The sequence below is a fragment of the Anopheles ziemanni genome, chromosome 2 (assembly GCF_943734765.1).
Source record: "Anopheles ziemanni chromosome 2, idAnoZiCoDA_A2_x.2, whole genome shotgun sequence".
NCBI lineage: Eukaryota > Metazoa > Arthropoda > Insecta > Diptera > Culicidae > Anopheles > Anopheles ziemanni.
In genome coordinates this window covers 12,140,534-12,154,528 of record NC_080705.1, presented here as the reverse complement: position 1 = coordinate 12,154,528, position 13,995 = coordinate 12,140,534, and positions in this window count along the sequence as shown.

The following is a 13,995-nucleotide window of genomic DNA, read 5'->3' as shown; positions in this document are numbered from 1 at the left end:
TACACACAGCCAAACTGAGTCAGAAAACGTCCGTCGAGCGTCGTTGTTTGGGTAGGAGACGACGGAAAAAGGAATCCCAAATCCATTCGTTCATGTTGCGACCGCATTCTTCATTACGTGCGAATGATGAATACACGTTTCGATTAAATGCCTTCCCCCTCGCGGCTTTCCACCACACACTCGGGCGAGACACCTCCGAGAGCTGTGTGAGGCCTTTGCAGCCCACCGGTAGGAAGATTTATGCCTCATTAAATTTATGAGCATAAATATGCTACCGCCGAGTGCGCCAGTTGGGTTTGATACATACAAACACACGCGGAGAGACACAGACAGATACAATTTTTCAGCATATTTCCCGAGCCATTGTCGTCGCCGCCGCCGTCGCCTGAGTAGGGTTTACATTATTCATTCCATTTCCTTCGCGTTTCACCAAATTGCCAAGTGTTGGGGTTTTTTCGGTCGTAATTGTGGCAGCTGTTGTCGCCGGACACGAACGGTCCGGAGCCTCGATGGGCTGATATGAGTGCAATTACGGATCGAGCCGACGATACGATCACCAGCATCTCACACGAACGGAGGCCAAACGCTGCAAGGTGCTGCATTATGCACACCTCGTAAGGTGCAATGATTGTGATCGTTTTGCGTTGGAATTGGAACTTTTATGTCGGGTGTGATTTATTCCATTCTTATCACCTGTTTAATGGTGGCGAAATTGTGGAATCGTTGATTGACTGGGGGAGTATTGGGCTTTAAGACAGCTAGATTTGAGGACGTGGTTCGTGGAAATCGTCCTACCACCTACCTTTGATGTAGGGATTAGAATGTAAACACGTAACACACGCCGTCTCGCAGACGAGACGCGAATGCAGATGAAGCATTAATTTGCGATCAAATTTTCTTCCTAGAAACTGCGCGTTCTCTGAATTCCTGTGTGAGAGCTTATTTTTCCCGCAGATCCACCGCAATAACACCTCGGCGAAGAGGCTCGAAGGGAAGTTATTCTCACTCCGAAATTGAGTCAAATTCCTCGAACCAAATGCTTAAAGAGAAAGAGAGACAGAGAGTGGAGAGTTCCGCTGTGGAAGTGGAGGAAATTTCGTGCCTTTGCGTGCACCGCCTTTTATGATGGCGTAACTTTTTCGCAAATCGACGCTATTACCCTTCGGGGCGGGTCTATTTCCTTTGATTTGTAACCGAAGTTCGTAGCGGCTGGAAAAGCGTCTCCCCCCCCCGGTGGAAAAACGCCGATGCTGCTGCACTGTAAATCGAAATCGATCCTCCAGGTGCAACGATCGGGGGATGGTTGGTGTGTGCTGGCACTAAAAAAAAAAGGAATCCAAAAAGCAGCCGGATGTTGGCAACAATACATGCAAAACCCGAATCCTTGAACGACACCCTCCTGTCAGCGCTTTGCTGGAGTGGAAATGGAGCAGGAAAACCCGTTTCAAGCGAGCCGACTAGAAGGCCAACATTCTAGAATCGATTTTCCGACCGGTTAGGGATAGGAAAGAGAGGGTTGGAGACTTTTCCCTAAACCTCTTTCCTTCGAGGAGTTGCCGCCCGGCTCGAGAACAATCGACAAGGTATGCAACAGAGTTTGGAATCGTGCCCTGCATTGCACCGGAAGAGTGGAAGTTGTTGAACTTTGATCTTTATTTTTTTAACGCTCCGTTGGTCGTTGTGGCGTATTGGTTGAGATCCGATTTGCTTCTATTGCCTAAACGTGTGCAAAGCTGCAGTTTTGTGGTGATTTTGCATTTCTTATTCAATACAGGTGGTGCTTGTGAAAACCCCTGGAAATAGAGCATGAAGTCGTGTGGAGTTTTGACTACTTCCCAAAAAATACGTAACGTTCATGTTTGGCTATGTTGTGCCGAAGAAGTAAAATGTTGGTCGTGTTTTAATTTACGTATTTTGGAACATGCTAATGCAACTTTAACGTAGCTCATATTAAAAAATAACCATTAAAAGATAAACTGAATTTTGAAGTAATAAATGAATAATGAAACCCCTAAAAATATCAAGATTTCAATCTTTCCTTCTAATTTTGTTGATGGTCCTAAAACAAACAGTTAAAATATTTATTAGAAAACCAGTTAAATTTATTTTGTCTAAGTTTTTTATTCCATAACATATTCCAAAAGCACACTTTGAAGTTAAATAGAATCCTTTCATTTTCACTGAGGTGTTGAAACATTAATATTCGGTTCACCCGCTGACACCGAGTGGGTTTCTAATCCCTCGTAGCTGCAGGAAGCACAAGTCTTCCGATTGAATCCCAAAAATATTGGTTTTCTCGTTAGGAGGTACGTTATCTTCCTCCCGGCCGATTGCTGGCCCAACCTTGACAACATCGTTTCCTAACGCCGATGGAATATTGAACTCTTGTTTAGTCAAAGTCTTACCTAGTGTTGGTGTTTGCCATCCCTCCTTACTTGTTTACCTACTGTAACTGATGACTTAGATTAACGACTACAAGAAATCTTCTTCAGCGCCTCGCAGGTTTTCCTACCGCTGTGGTACGCAATTCAATGTTACCGCATCCGATGTGTTAGTAGGTATTCGCCCGGGCGGTGCTTTGCAGTGGATAAAAATCGCCCCTCATTTTGGGCTGATCCTAATCCGCCCGAGTTTCCGGAGCGGAACGAAAAGCGGTGTCTAATCCTCTGCTGATTAATCGCTATGATGAACTGCCGGTTTGGTTGGTGGTGTTTGCCCCCGCCGGTGCCACCTTACACAAACCATCCGTTCAGGTGAGCGCACCTTGATGAGGTCGCAATGGCAATCTTTGGCTTTCTTCTTTTTTTTTGTCCATCGAACTTCGGTGAGATTGAACATGGTAGCTCAGAAATGGTAGCGAAAGTTCGTGCGTTTGAAATAAGCAAACGGAGCCCACGGGTCGCTTTCGGCAAGGGGCCTCTTTGGGTCACACACATTATGCAACCTAAAACGGCGCGGCAGTCTGACATGGCGACAACACGCGCCCGTCTTCGACCTGGATGCTGGTCGTGGTTGGCGCGGGGTCGATGAAAATACGTTCACTTTCCTCCCACTGCTCGCCATCGCGCGAAAACGCGATCGTAATGAAACAGACATCCGTCTAAGTCCGAGGTTCCCGCGAATGTTTGTCGACCAGCGTCCATCTTGCGCTTGACCGAGGCCGGCAAACTCGCCGGTGGTGGCCTTTCTTCTCGTTATCTTTTCGAAGGTTTCCTCTTTCTGTTTTCGCCATCATTTACTTTCTCTGGATACGTACCACCGGTTACCGTGGCCTTTTGCACATGGGTTTGCGGCATTAGAGAATTGTTGCGATGTAGAAAAAAATGCGAAAAACATATGGATAGACACATTTACAAAAGCCTGTCAGACCCCCTGATGTTTCGTCAACTGCCGCTGGGCCGGTGAAACCGATCACTGTTTGATGTGCTTTTAGCCGGCGGCCTTTTGGACTGGCTCGATAATATTGCGGATATTTGTTTGAGGTATATTTTTCCTTTTGACTTATGCCATTTTTCCCACACCATATAGACTGGCTTGTTCTAGTTCTGGTTTATTTGATCATAGTAAAAGGTAATTTGATGACTTAGCTTTAATTATATATTTATCTTTTACATAATTTTATTCAACCCAAACGATCACTTTCCGCCCAGCCATGGCTATGGGCTAACCCGAATTTACCGGGATGCCCGGCCTCGAACAGGTTGGAGGTTTGGATTTCTGGACCATTGCCTTCCACATTTAAACCACCCTTCATTTCAGTTTAATTCAGGTCATATTTTCGTGGCTGGTGGACTAAAATAAAGTAACAAAAACAGGTGGTTCGGGCAGCTTGGGTGGATTTCGCTCGGCGGAGAACCACCTTGCACACCTGAATATCCCTTTCAACACAGAGTCTCTGTCTCGCTCGTCTGAGAGATTGTGTCGGGAAACGTCGAGCCGAATGAAGGGATGGAAGCAAAACAAATCAGGAGAACAACCTCCAGACGACGAACGGCCTATCGCTGCTATAGGACGGTGGGACTGCCACCATGTGCTTCGACCTCGACACCGAGGATGACACCCCGAAGGCTTACAGACACATTTTCTTTCCTCACCGAAAATATGGTGTGCTGTGCGTTCACCCTCGACTCTTCTCAGCCCCTCAGCCCTTCTAAACCTCTAAAACTCCCTCTGTTTCGAGGCCCCTCCATAACCGAGGATGGGTTATGATGGTGCGGGTTTTATGATATTCGGACCTGGGTCGGACGTTTCCCCCATCGCCAGAACCCGCAAGCACAATAAACCTCACTCCTCTCAGGCTTCACCCAGGCAGCTTGTTGACTTTGGCTCCGGTCGAGGCGGGTTAGGCCAAAACCCGAAAAGACACGCGAACGTGTTCTTTCGTGGCTTCGTGTAACCGAAGAAATCGCCGGGTCACCGCGCATGGACAGCTAAGAAGCGGGAGGAGAGATAAATAAATACAAGAAACAAACGAAAAGAAGTCCCCACCCCCCCCCCCCCCACAGCAGAGACAAAAGCGGCGAAGAAGAACGACTCTAACATCACCTTAATTCCTGACCATCCTTCTTTATTGCATCGTTTATCTTGAAGAATTCACCATCGTTGCAGATGGACTTAGGCGTCGTTTTAGTCCTCCGTCGTGTTTCTCCTTGTTGGGCATCTTCCTTCAGTTCAGCGTTTGGAGATCCTCTTACGAAGATCAGGACAAACGCAAGTGTGTGCGATTGTGAACCAAGGAAAAGTGCGACTCCCGCTCGATGTCGTAGTCCGTACATCATTTGCGTTGTCCGCATAAATCCTACGGATCGGATCAGACGCCCTCCTACCGGTGTGGCTCGGTTTCACGTTGAACCGGATGTACTCTGGTACTAGGCATTAGCCAGAACCGACCCATCCCAACCCCGATGAAGCGCTCGAAGGATTCTTGTCTATTCGCGGACATCCAAGAAAAAAAAAAAAACCTCACGTAGACATCGCAGGAAATGGAGGCGTAGGTCCAGGATTTCGTGCTCTCGTGTCTAATCTCGTGTCGCTCGCTCGTCCGGATTTGTTGTCGGCGGCGGAGATATATGTGGGTATATTTGGATTTCTAATGTCCTCGATGTGTGGCGCTGAGGGGTAGACGTGTCGTGGCGCCTGATGGCTCCACGCGTTCGTTGTACTCTCTTGCAGCTTTTCGGGTATTCGTTTGCCTTTGATGCGATTTCACACGAACCAACGATAACAAACTCTGCGTGACAGTATTCAGATTTTAAATGGTCATCAGTTTGTTTCTTGAAACGTGCCTTCTGGGGGTTTTTGCGGGAATAAAGGCTGTTCTTATTAGATCCTTGTAAAGTTAACGACCCATTTTTGCCATTTTGTAGACCCTTTTGGATAACGTTAATGTTTCTTTATTAATAATTTTTCGTCGGAAAACAAAAGGATGTTTCCTTTCCAATGCCTTTCCAACGGAAAGGCAAAGATTAATGCGCCCAAAATTGCCCTTCCCTCCAAAGGAAGACGTAATGCGTAAATCCACATCCTTCTAAGACGGTTTTACCAAGCCCGCATCCAGATTAACTGGCTTTCGTCAAGTCGTCATCCCCAATGGAGATTGTAGCTAACCGCGAGTTGTGTTGCTTTTTTTTGCCGTTGTTTTATATTTTTCGACGAACCCGCAGTAATTAACCCGTTCTCAGCCGCTCTCCGCTCCGCTCCGAATCACGAGACGATACTCCACGAGCCGACGGAATGATGGCCATCGTGCGCGTCGCCGCGGAAGAATGATTCGAACGAAAATGTTTTTCATCACTCGACCGCCAACCGAACTGGTGGCGGGAAGATGAAGGAAGCGCGAGAGAGGCACACAGTGCACGAGGACAAGGTCACGAATTATAAAAATATCAACAAATCCCTTCGGTCGCAACGGCATTGCCGGGGTTTGCCGTTTCCTACCCAGGGGAGAGGTAGGCCGCCGGGGGTGGGTTTAGTGTTGCCGATGGTTTTGGATCCATGTTGTTGCTCACTCCTTGTGCCAATCCGGTGCTAAATTGGCTGTTGAGGCAATCAATTAGCTTGGAGCGCTAAGTAGAGGATGGTTCTTGTTTGTTTGTTTGCACTGGTTTCCGTCTTAAAATCTGTTGTTTTTTTCCCTTTCCTTTTCTTCTTTGCTTTTGCGGACAATTTTGAAAACGTCTGTTTTCCGCTTGCTTCGTTGGGGAAGAAAGAGCAGCTGGGTACAGTGAGTTATATGAAAAAATGCTGTCGCGGCATTTTGATAGTGAAAACTTCATAAAACAAAAACAACAAAGCATTGCAGGTTTTAATTAATGCAGTCTACCTTCATTAAGATATAAACGAGGACGCACGTGGCCCAGTACTGTGTAGAGCTTCCTTTTGATCGACAGAAAAATGGGTTAAGCATTTCAACTCGACCACATTACAGAAAGTATAAACAAGTCAAAAAAGTGATGATAAATAGAATTGAAAAGGTCGACCTGGAATCTACACTAAGTGCTGAAACCCTCGCCTTGATCTACAACACCCTGTGCTCTTATCTGTCGGAGAGCTGCCGGTGACCCTCAAGTGGTAGTATTCGGTTGGCATTAATTAAAAACAAACAGGTACGCTGGGGCAGGTGAATACCTGCACTCATTAGATGATAAATAAACGCTGACCTAGACTTTAGAACAAGGATGTAAGGACCTGTAATCCAAAACCGACGGAGTAGTAGCAGTGGGCTTCCGTTGCAAATGTAATGAATCCCGCAGGAACATCGTTTTTTCTCGATTTTGTAAAACAAAAACGAAACCTTCCTTTCTTTTGCTTGAAATGCTCATGCCAAAGCAACAAAATATCTCTTTTCTGCGTGTAACATCAGAAGCGAACAGTGCACTGCTGCGAACAACTTGTAGCAGTTCCGCGCTGGCCCTATGCCAACGCGCTGTCAGTGGTCCCTGCGTTCGCTATCGTTTTTGTGGTGGAATTGCTTCCAAAGTCAATTACCACCATTAGCAAAAGTAGCCAACTCCGGGAGGGGTGAGAGGGAACAGAACGGAAGGACGCGCAGAAAGCAAGCACTGGCCCGCTTTCGGCGACGGAAGCTTTCATCCCGGTTGGCAGCATATAATCATAACACCACCATAACATGCTGTGTTGGCTGTATGTCTCCTGGCTTTGACACTTCAGTGGCGGTCAGTTCTGCATCTCATTATTGGATCGTAAATTTGCGCCGTCCTTCGAGTTGGGACATTGTGGTGCATCTTTCCGCGACAGCGTGGAAATCTTTGCCACAGTTCCGGCGAATCGATATCGCGCTTCCGTCGTATGGTTGTCGATTATGGCAGAATTTGATTTGAAGTGCTTCGAAGCAAGGGAAAGTTTATACAATTGCTTAAATGTTTTACTATTTTAAAGGAGCATTTTTCATTTAATTTTACTATTGTTCTAGAATGTTGGGTCTTTTATCAATTTGATATTTTAAAATGTTTTTAAATCGGTTTCATTTAGTCAAAATATTTATGGTACACAGTTTACAGAATACATTGTATTTTTTATTTGATCTCATTATTCAGAATTTGTTGTTTTTGGTTCTTCGTAATTCCTTCGACCGTTAATCAACGCATTCGTTCCACCCGAAAGCTGACTCGCTCATTCATTATCGAAACAGAATCAACATTCGGTAAATCAATGTTTGCTTCATTCATTTTTCCGTACCATCCAATAACACGCTCGGATTGTCTGCCATCTACATAATTTAAAATAAATTAACTTTACACCATTACAAATAATCAGTCGGAGTATGTGTGTGTGGTAAGGTCCCCACAGCTGAGCAGACCAGTTCCACGATGAGTCATACATAAATAACCATTCTAAATTGCATTTCAGCCGGTCACATGTCCTGGAATGACTTTGATCCGATGTGCTGGACCGTTTAGTTTGTGTTTGGTTTAGCTCAGTGAACTTGTTTTTTCTTTTATAATGTTTTACCTTTCTTTTGTTTTATTGTTTTACTAATTGTTTTTTCATATCTGTATGACTTCATGAAGGGTTCGTATAACAAGTTTTTTATTGTCGTTTAACTTTTTAAACTGCTCGCTATCAGTGATAAAAACCCATTTAACCTTGCTCCCCTGTATTTGGCACTTTTCGTTGGCCAATCTGGTTGAAGAATTAAACGATTCGCAATTGCCCTCGATAAATAGTAGATGTACTTGACTGGATTCCCGATTGGGAGTTCACTATTGGCCACACAACACGTGTCGGCACTCACATTCGATCAATTTAGCTCCCAGTAGGCACCGGTGTTTTTCGGTGCACTTTCCCCGAGCACCATAATTAATTATTGATCTTTCAATCCGTATCGTACGGATCATTGGCGCCGGTGGGAGAGGAGGAACATGTTTGACCAAGCGTCATCGTTAGGTCGTCCGCCCGGTGGTGGCCATTTATCATCGACCGCTCGCGCCGAAAACAAAAGGAAAAGCGGAACGCCCTTTTTTTTGGGGTGCACGCATAAAACACACTCGTGCTTGTGGATATTTGTGCAGGTGGCCATCTCGTATCGAGCGCCGGTTGAGAGAAGAATCGGAGTTAATTAAACTTAGACCATTTGATTTCAACCACATAAAACCACCGGTTCGGTATGGAATGGTACCCCGAAACTTGGTTAACCGACTCTCTTCGAACTCGGTAAAAGCCTGGTGTCAGGAAAATAGGACCTGGTGGGATGCTTTATGGGATTTTTTATTAACCTTTTGGCCCAGCCGAGTGGCGGTAAGGTGAGACGCCGTGGATGCGGACTGCCTGCTGGTCATAATTTGGCGAGGTCGCCGTATTTTCGCGTTGTTGAAAATTAATTAATGTTGCGCCTGCTTCTGGTGGGGCTTTGCGCGTAGGCTTCGGGCTGTTGCGAACTGATGGACGAAACTTTATCCTCGCGGGTGGGGCGACGCTGTTGGCAGGACTTTCGTCGGTCGTTTTTCGTCCAACTACCGGAACCACCGGTCGGATGGTATGGTGAAAAGAAACAAGAAAATTGGAATCCAATTTCTCCGTACTGCCGGAACTTGCTCACCTTTTCCGTGTCGTTTTAATGCTTGCGTGCTTCCCCAAAGTCGACACAAGGAAATGTTGCTCGTCTCGTCCTTTGCTTCCTTGAAGGTGTTTTTAATTTTATTCTATCAACCTCACCCCCTCTTTTTGAACATTTTTGGGTTTCAGTGTGCGTGTGTTTGTCGGTTTCATCGTCTCCATCATTCTCATCATTGTCCGTTTCGTGGAAGCAGTAGCTTTCGGCCGATAGACACCTTTTCCGGGGAGCAGCTTCCCTTCGCCACGTGGAAGAAAGGAAAATTTACATTACCTATAATTCAATTTTAATTATTAATCTTTCTTAAGTTCTCTCAAAACACCAATCGGTGCGTTTCTAATGATGAAAACGGACGCCCTGGGGGCCTTTGCCTAGTAACACAATCAAAGGACAACATCACCACCACCACCACCACCATGCTGCAAGTGCCCACGGTTGGGTTTCCCGAATTTTTCCCCCCTAGGGGGAGGGTACGCTGGCTGGTGGCTTCATTAATTACCGAAGAAGAGATTTGAGGAGCTAAAGTTTTTAGGCTTTTATTGAAGAGTTTTTTGATAATTAAGCTCCGTCCCGGATACCTGGAGAGACCTGAAGAGTGGCCGAGGGTGAACGATATTTTCGATGAAGGCTTTTAACACAGCTTTTCAATTTTAATTATTGACCAAAGGTGTTCCTGATTTTTTTTTTGGTTGGTTTATGGGTTTTGCATTGATTAATGTGATTTATAGCATGTTGGATACTGGTGAGCATTAATATTTTATTAAGCAAACTTCTTCTCACCAAGAACGAATACAGTTTATTATTCAAATTTTTAGATGTATTTTTGTTAGGATTGTAAAACGTTGAATCACAACGATTTACACATATTAGAGTTTAAAAATAATAATTGCTACCGCCATTATCACTATCCAATATCATTTCTTTCAGGGTCTTTAAAGACTAATTTTGAGAACGTGTCAATGTCATGGAAAAATGTTAAAAATTGATTCCGACCAGCTTGCTTTGCCACCTGATAACGTTCGTCTGTAGACTCAAGGGCCGTAATGTTTGCTACAGCACAGAAGCAAAAGAATTGAAGCACACACCGGTCGTTATCGATCGAGATGCTACAGGTTAGCTGTCGTTGTGTTGTCGAAGGAATCACTTGAGCAAAAGGTACTATGCCTCCCTCTTATGGCGGCAGATGATCCAACCTAGGGCGACAACACGAGCACATACTTAATTTGCATCCTAAAAGAACGCTCTAATGGTTTATGCAAACACAAAACGGTTCGGACAGATGTGTGGTCCAATGTTGTGGCCTTCTCTTGGTGTACTACTCCCCCGAACAAACCATGGCGAGTCAGAGCCTTTACAAAAAAATGAAAATATGAACCGTCGTTGGAAAAAAAATTCCATCCAAATATGTTCCATCCGGATCTAGTTCGGATTTCGGGCAGGAATTTTTAGTCCTTCGGAACTGACCATCCCGTAGTGTTTTCACATGTTAACGTATGGATGCGTTCAGGCATGATTTCCAGTGGTAAAGTGTTTCTCCTCTTTCCAAAGTTTTTCACAACAGTTAAAGCAAATGTTTCGAATGATACAGGATGTTGTCTACTTGTGCTTGAATTTTTCTTTTTTCCACTTTCCCGCCTTCCCACTGCCTTTAGCATAGTGGAAACGAGTCCAATTTCCAGCCCGATGGTATCACTGTTTTATGCAAAGCGAAGAAGACATCGCCTCCCACATCGTAGGATCCTATCTCGTGCTCTGGCGTCCGTTCCGCCGTCGGGCACCATCTTCGTCCAGCTCCGTCCGATTCCGGCGGGGCGATTAAGTTAAAACGATTGCTCGAAGTTGGAGCGATGAACGGATTGCCCAGCGTGTGCTGTGTCGCATTTCCGGTTCCGTCGAAGTATCTCTTTTTTCCTTACGTTTTTTTTCCTCCGGGTTAGTTTCCTTCGGCTCCGGGAGGGCGCATCATGTTGCTTGGGGGAGAAAAAACAAGAGAACACTACTGCTAAGCAACGTCAGGGCGTATGCAACAGTAGGATTGAAGCTGGGACGGCACATTAGCCTGTGCTTCTTGCCACTGTAGGCGGTATGACGTTGCGAAAAACCATATCAGTCAACAACTAGTTGATGCGTCGCGCTGGCTGGAAGAAAATGGCCATTTCTGGGTGGTCGGGCTAGCGAACTCTACGGTTTGGGGAGGGTGAGTGTTATGTAAGCCTGACGCATATCTTTGCCACTCGCCTGATTGGCAGTGCAACAGTTTGCGTACGAAATTGTCCAGCACATGTTGTCGACGGGATAGAGGAAAATCTATGCATAAGTAATTTTATTTTTATCATTCACTTTTGACGTCGTCGTCGGTCGCTTCCGAGACGCTGTCGTACCCTTTTTGTCGGTTGTATTGCCAGCATTGCGTTACAAGCCAATTTTTCCCATATGTTTTTTCCACGTAGCGGAACAAAACAGTGTCCAATTTCGTTGCTGTTTTTTTTCCATTATGTTAAACATGTCAAGCAAGTTGTTTTCCTCACATTGATATATTACGGTCATAATTTACATACGACAAAGCAAGATCAAGATTTTCAAGGTATTTGATATATTTGCGCAATCTTTCAGGGCTGGAAATACCTATCGTTGAAAGGAAAAGCTGAGCTGAAAATTTGCGAGCACTAAAATTGCCCTCTTTTGGGTGCAACAAACTCTCCCACAAAATGTCCTCCACCGTGCGGAACCTGGCGGAAAGGGTCGATGCATAATTAAATTCCTGTTTGTACTGCACCCGAACGAACCTATGCTAAGATACGATGCAGACGTCGCAGGATGTATGGAAATAGAACCCCGGGTACAGGATATTGGGTCTCGAGGCCGGGGGGTTTCGATAGGGTCAGACCGAGAAAACTGTACACACACAAGAAAGCAAACCGTAACATATTCTCATCATTCTCCACGAGACGAGTTGTTTCTTCCGTCGGTTGAGAAAATGTCAGCACGAAGTTGCGCCAACGGTTGCAACTGTTGCTTTCTTTTTTCATACGCTTCTGGTACAACCTGGAAAAAGTCGAGATCGTCGAACGCCGGTGGTTGTAAATTGAAAGGGAAATGAATGCTTTTATGAGCACCTCCCACCGGTTTGTTTTTCTGCGTGGGAAACGGGTCGTTCGGTAGAGGGAGAATAAATCGAAGGCGTTTTAGTTCTTCGACAGCGGGGCACGGATTGAACCAGGGAACCATCTTTGACAGTGCCCCGGTATGTATACATTTTCTGCTGACTTTTTCGCCACCAGGCACGGCCACGGGCTGACCATCTGGTAGCGTCATCTTAATGGAAATTGCAGTACATAAATCATGCGAAAAACAATACCAAAATAGAAAAACTTCCGCCCGTCTTTGACCGTCTGGACCGTCGCAGTGTAATTGTGCCTGTTTTTCCATGGTTGTGTTAATATGCTCACCGTTTTCCGAGCTCCTACTGTTGTTGTCGCTCGTGTCTGGTTTCGTATGGCATCGGGGAAAATGCCACCGGCTCGCTAAATGGGAAAGCTTTTGCGCGCGCCTTCGTTCGACCTCTTGCCGTACCGAAAACCTCCCAGACACGGCCTAATGGTAGTGAAAAGGAGAGCGTTGCATGGGTGAGTGGACAGAAGGAATAATGCAAGGAACAAAAAGAAGGTGAAACAGAATGGCAGCCAATAAACAATAGCCTCACCCAAAACGGCCAACAACACGGGGTTCGTACGAATCGTTTTGAAATTTTGGGGTTTTCCCTTGCAGTCCCGGACCTTTTCCGTCCCACCGAACCCCGGTGGGAGTTGAGAAAATAAAAATGCATAACACATACTCTCCTTTTCCGTCCCCTCTTTTCACCACCACACATAATAGGGGAATATGTTTTGCGGGCCATTTTCAGTGCCTGTGTTTTGTCGTCCGTTTGTGTGTTCGGGAAAAGTTTTCCCGGTGGCGAGATTCAAAATCTAGCAACAAATAGGAGATTGTGGTTTCCGCACGTGAACAATGGGAGGGGGGGGGGGGGGGGGGGGGGAGAGTGTCAGATCGGAAAAACGGGGAAGAAAAATGGTTGCCCTCCCGTATCTGATAACCTCCGGTTTGCGAGCCGTGCGGAGTGTGTGTGTGTGTGTGTGTGTGTGTGGCACTTGGCCAACCGGTTGAAACGGAATCGTTTGGCTTCGCTCTGAACCTCCAACCTCACTTTCCGGGCGGGAGAACTTTCCATTTCGATTTGTTGGGTAGTTATTCTGTTGTTTTTTCTTCCTCGTTTTGCGAACCTCGTTTGCGGTTGTGTTTTATCTCGGCAGAAGGGAAAAACGGAACCAACAAAGAATTATATATCGGGGCATTTGGTGGGAGTCGGTGTAATTTTGACCGCAGCATGGGCGGGGACCGACTTTTCCCAACCGTCGTTCTATTATACCGATAATAACCGTTTCTGCTTTCTTCTATGACTGATGATACCTCACTATAATGGTCAATAGTTTTCACAGGATAAAAGTTGTAATGTTTATATTTAATCCTATTCAATGCTGTGCTTTAGATATTCAATCCTTAAACAGGAAAAACAGGAGCAAGCAAGGTTCGGGAACGCAAACAGTATTGTTATTGTTATCGAACGTTTCCAGCTCACGTATCCTTATCGGAAAACGTTGCGTGTGATTCATTTATGATCCATCTCTAGAAGAATGCGCTCGGTAACCTGACACGCATGATTAATGGGGACGGTATTGAAATAAATAAACAACAGAAGGGAAAGTAAAAGATGAGATTTCCTTCCATTCGCCGAGCTCAATGTGTCGCATAAAACTTAGGCCCGAACATAGAGAAAGGCTGTGTGTTCTTTTCTGGGGAAGCTTCAGCTGGTTCATCCATTCTTGGAAGGTGATAGTTCCCGTAATCGGTATCGTCTCATGTCG